The sequence below is a fragment of the Protobothrops mucrosquamatus genome, unplaced genomic scaffold, assembly GCF_001527695.2.
Source record: "Protobothrops mucrosquamatus isolate PMUCROS unplaced genomic scaffold, P.Mucros_1.0 scaffold_42, whole genome shotgun sequence".
Classification (NCBI taxonomy): domain Eukaryota; kingdom Metazoa; phylum Chordata; class Lepidosauria; order Squamata; family Viperidae; genus Protobothrops; species Protobothrops mucrosquamatus.
Window position 1 is genome coordinate 11,599 of NW_015386118.1, and position 5,750 is coordinate 17,348.

Below are 5,750 nucleotides of genomic sequence, written 5' to 3' on the forward strand. Positions count from 1 at the left end.
TCCTTCCTTCCTTCCTTCCTTCCTTCCTTCCTTCCTTCCTTCCTTCCTATAGAATCATAGAGATGGAAGGGACCTTGGGAGGTCTTCCAGTCCAGCCCCCTGCTCAAGCAGGAGACCCTATATACCATTCCAGACAAGTGCCCATCCGGTCCTTTCCTAAAAGCCTCCAGCGATGGAGCGCCCACCACGTCCGAAGGCCTCAACCGCAGCAGGAGACCTACCCGTCCAGAATGGACTCTCGGCAGCAGTACAAGTTGTCGAACTTCTGCTTGGTGACCGAATCGTTGACGTTCATGGCGGGGACACACAGCTTGCCGGCCTTGGAGAGCTGGTACAACCTGCCAACAAGTTGAAAAGCCACAATCAGGAGAAGGGAGGGTCCACAGCTGGCCCAGGCGAGTCTCCCGTTTAGGCCACTGACGGTCAACCGGCACCTCGACTCTCGAAGCAGAGAATGGATTTAATTGGGTTTTTTTTAACCGCAAAGGAGCAGTTGTATTGCCAATACAGGTGATCCTCAACTTACAACGTGTGGTGAGGGTTTCAAGTTACAACTGGGGAAAAAAAGGGACAAATGACTGTTTTCCAGACTAATGACCGCTGTGTGGTCACGTGGATCAAAATTCAGACACTTGGCAATTGACTCGTATTTACGACGGTCGCAGTGTCCCGGTGGGGGTCACACAATCCCCTTTGGCGACCTCCTGACAGGCAAAGTCAATGGGGGGGAGCCGGATTCGCTTAACGACCGTGTGACTAACAACCTCAGCGATTCGCTTAGCGATGGTGACAAGGCTGGCTGTAAAATGGCGCAAAATTCGCTTAGCGACAGATATTCTGGGCTGTAAGCCGTTTTTAAGCCTGATTTTCTACCCAGGCTTATTATCTTTATCAAGTCTTCAATTCAATTCCATCAGAAGAGAAGCTGGAAGGGATCTGGGAGGTCTTCTAGTCCAACCCCTTGCTCAAGCAGGGAGAACCCAATGCCATTTCGGACAAATGGCGGTCCAGTCTCTTCTTAAAAACCTCCAGGGATGGAGCACCCACCGCTTCTGAAGTCAAGCCATTCCACTGAATACAGAATAACACAGTTGGACGGGACCCTGGAGGTCTTCTAGTCCAACCCCGTTTAAGCAGGAGACCCTATACCAGGGGTCTTCAAACTTGTCCCTTTATGACTGGTGGACTTCAACTCCCAGAATTCCTCAGCCAGCATGGACCATATAAGCCAGGGGTTTTCAAAGTTGGCCCTTTTGTGACTTGTGGACTTCAACTCCCAGAATTCCTCAGCCAGCATGGACCATATAAGCCAGGGGTCTTCCAACTTGGCCCTTTGATGACTGGTGGACTTCAACTCCCAGAATTCCTCAGCCAGCATGGACCATATAAGCCAGGGGTCTTCCAACTTGGCCCTTTGATGACTTGTGGACTTCAACTCCCAGAATTCCTCAGCCAGCGTGGCACGCTGGCTGAGGAATTCTGGGAGTTGAAGTCCACAAGTCATCAAAGGGCCAAGTTGGAAGACCCCTGCCCTACACCTTTTCGGACAAATGGCTGTCCAGCCTCTTCTTGAAAACCTCCAGGGATGGAGCACCCACCACTTCTGAACGGCTTGCATTTATCGTTCGATTGGAATGGGCGATAATCCTTGTCTGTCTCAGCGGGTGAAGTGAGGATGAGATGAGAAATTCTGATTCTCATCAAACTAGCATTAAGCCAGCAGCTGCCGAAAGGAGCTCCCATCCTCTCAACCTCCTGCGGGTCAATCCTGGTTCTATCAAAGAAAGATCTGGAGCAGACAATGGCTGCCCCATCTCCAATAGATTACCTATGGACACCGGTCACGCTCTCTTCTACTATGCCTTTGATTTTCTTGAACATGTTTGGATACTTCTTATAGATCCAGTGGGTCAGGTCCCCGCCATCGTCCAGGATCTGCAAGAAAAAAATGATATTGGTGACAGGGAAATGTGACTGGGTGGTTAGGACAGCCACCTTGAAACTATTATTATTATTATTATTATTATTATTATTATTATTATTATTATTATTATTATTATTGTTGTTGTTGTTGTTGTTGTTGTTGTTTTACAGATAAACAAAAAACAGCAATTATCAGAAAGAATAGAACTGCAAATAGTCAAAAAAGGCCAAATATTTGGGAACATATTTGACAGCAAGATGTTCAACGATAAAAGAAGATAATTACATTAAATTCTTAAATCAAATAAAGCTTGATATGGAAAAAAATGGAAGAATCTTCAAACTGCCGATGTTAGGAAGAATTGCTGCGGTGAAAATGAATATTTTACCCAAAATATTATTTTTTATTTCAAACGATACCTATAAAAACTGGAGAAAAAATTCTTTGAAGAGTTAAACTCTCTAATTCAAAAATTTATCTGGCAAGGAAAGAAAGCTATTATTATTAATCATTGCACTGTCAGCCAGATGTTCAGACTGGATCCTATCGAGTCCTCTCCAAGGACCTGGGATAGGCAGATGTGGATGATAATGATGATGATGATGATGATGATGATGATGATGTTAATAATAATAATAATAATAATAATAATAATAATAATAATAATAATAATAATAATATTGGAAGGGACCTTGGAGGCCATCTAGTCCAACCCCCTGCTCAGGCAGGAAACCCTGTACCATTTCAGTGTTACAAATATTCAGTGTTACAAATACAGGTAGTCCTCAATTTACGACCACAATTGACCACACATGCTGGCTGAGGAATCCTGGGAGTTGAAGTCCACAAGTCTTAAAAAGTTGCCAAGTTTGGAGAACCCTGATTTCAAGCAGTGTCTCCCAACCTTGGGAACTTTAAACTTTAAGCTGGCTGGGGAATTCTGGGAGTTGAAGTCCACCCATCTTCAAATTGCCAAGATTGAGAGCAACTGCTTTCGAGGCCTTTTGGTTGGGATGGAACAATCTGTAAAGCTCCACTTAGGCCAGGGGTAGGCAACCTTGGCTCTTTTATGACTGGTGGACTTCAACTCCCAGAATTCCTGAGCCAGCATGAGGGAACTATGGCTCCCTTGATGACTTCTGGACTCCAACTCCCAGAATTCCTGAGCCAGCATGAGGGAACTATGTCCCCCTCATGACTCGTGGACTTCAACTCCCAGAATTCCTGAGCCAGCATGGGGGAACTATGGCCCCCTCATGACTGGTGGACTTCAACTCCCAGAATTCCTGAGCCAGCATGGGGGAACTTTGGCCCCCTCATGACTCATGGACTTCAACTCCCAGAATCCCTGAGCCAGCCTGGCTCAGCTTGGAAACCTCTCCCTTTTCCCTCAGCACGGCTGGCTGAGGAATTCTGGGAGTTGAAGTCCACCAGTCATAAAAGAGCCCAGGTTGCCCACCCCTGACTTAGGGAAACAGCTCCCCATTCCTGCGCTCAGATCACCTTGGCTTTTAACTCAACGGATTAGAAGCCTGGTATAAACAGCGCCCAGCAACCCCCACCACCCGTTTCCACCCCCCTCCCTGGCACTCAAGTCTCCAGCTCATTAATCTTCAGTTAATTAAGAATGTTGTATAATCCACTTGTCCTTCTTGAAGGGCCCTAATAAGCTAGAGTGGCAGTTTCTGGCAAGCTTTCCTGGATCTTTTCTGGGAAAGGAGAAGCTGGAACGGAGCCTGAATTCGTTGGTTCCTGGGGGGAGGGAGGAAGTGTGTGTGTGTGTGGGGGGTCCTTTGGCCAGCACAAGACCCACGACGTGATTTTGGGGCCCCCATCTTGACGCACGTCTGCAGCTGACAGGGTCAGATCTCCACGGGGTGGTAAACCTGGTTTGGTGGCATCCTTGGTGCTTGTTGAGCTTTCTTGCAGACGTTTCACGGCCCAACTAGGTAACGTTACCCGTACCAAGGAGTGTGGAGTTGGCCACTCGCCTTGAGAAGGTGACCTTGTTGGGTCAAGAAACGTCTGCCAGAAAGGCACCAAGCTCAGAGAGCACCCAGGACCCCACGGACCTTCTTCCTCCTCCATCCCTTCTACTCCACTCTGCAGACCCCACTCCCTCGTAGCACTGATGACGTTACCTAGTTGGGTCACGAAACGTCTCCAAGAAAATAATCAAGCTCAGAGACCACCAAGGATCTCAAGAAGAAGTAGTTCTCCTCCACCTCCATTCCCCCCTCCCAGCATTGAAGATGTTACCTAGTTGGGTCATGAAATGTCTGTAAAAAACCACCAAGCTCATACTAAGGACCCCACAATCCTCCTCCTCCTCCTCCTCCTCCACTCCCTTCTAACACTGATGGTGTTACCTAGTTGGGTAACAAAACGTCTGCAAAAAACCACCAAGTTCAGAGAGCACCAAGGACCCCACAGTCTTCCTCCTCCTCCTCCTCCTCCTCCTCCTCCTCCTCCTCCTCCCCCCTGCAAATCCTTCCCTCCCTTCTAGCACTGATGACGTTATCCAGTTGGGTAGTGAAACGTCTGCAAGAAAACCACCCAGCTCAGAGAGCACCAAGGACCCCACAGTCCTCCTCCTCCTCCTCCATTCCCCCTCCCAGCACTGAAGATGTTTCCTAGTTGGGTCATGAAATGTCTGCAAAAAACCACCAAGCTAAGAGAGCACCAAGGACCCCAAAGTCTTCTTCCTCCTCCTTCTCCTCTGCCAACAACTCCACTCCCTTCTAGCACTGATGACGTTCCCTAGTTGGGTAGTGAAACGTCTGCAAGAAAACCATCAAGCTCAGAGAGCACCAAGGACCCCACAGTTGAACCCTGGGCTACAGCTATTTTCTTCTATTGAAACTTAAGTTGTGTTGCCCCCTTGTGTTCTGCCCATCCTGTTCCCCAGGAGCGACGAGGAAACCCACCCCTCTAATTCTGAATCTGCCATTTCTCCTGGAAGAAGCATGAACGTCTCATTGCATTCGCACGCCAGGAGAAGTCAACGTTTTTGGCCCAGTCCCATGGGAACACTGCGTTCCCATCAGCTGCCTTGTCCAAAAACTCTCATTAACCTTTCCAATCCCTGCGCGCTTTCCAAATTGGTCCCACCTCCTTAATAAGCCAAATCTCAAAGGCCCTGAGGGGGGGGCACCCAGAGGTCACTTTTAGCCCCTCGCTGTAATTATATATTATTTTCTCCAAGAAAAAATAATTACATTAACGACATCATTACTCTTAACAAGCATCTACTGTGACCTGAGAATAGGGGGGGGGGGAATATATGAGTTGGAAAGGTCTCTGAGGTCATCTAGTCCAACCCTGTGACCTGAAAATTGGGGGGGGGGAGGAATATATGAGTTGGAAAGGTCTCTGAGGTCATCTAGCCCAACCCTGTGCTGAGAACAGAATTCATTTAAGCATCTCTGCCAATCCAGCTCGAGGGGAGTCTGTCCTTGTTCTAGGTGAGTTGCTGGGGGCGCCGTTTATTATTTTATTCCTTAGATATTTCTATCCCGCCTTTATTACTTTATAAATAACTCGAGGCAACGGAGAGATTCCCCAAGAGGGAATCCTCAACTTAACCAGAGTTTGTTTAGTGACCATTCAAACGTTATAATGCAGGGGTCTTCCAACTTGGCCCTTTTATGAGTTGTGGACTTCAACTCCCAGAATTCCTCAGCCAGGCACGCTGCCTTTCATACCTAAAGTGGAACTAGAACTCCCAGTCTCCTGGTGATTGGGCCAAAGTCACCCAGCTGTCTTTCCAGCCAAAGGCGGGACTAGAACTCCCAGTCTCCTGGTGATTGGGCCAAAGTCACCCAGC

At 47.9% G+C, this 5,750-nt stretch overlaps 1 pseudogene; it reads right to left on the bottom strand.

The window, feature by feature from the left end:
• LOC107283028 overlaps nucleotides 1-5,750 on the bottom strand; it is a 25,422-nt pseudogene that overhangs the window by 11,183 nt on the left and 8,489 nt on the right.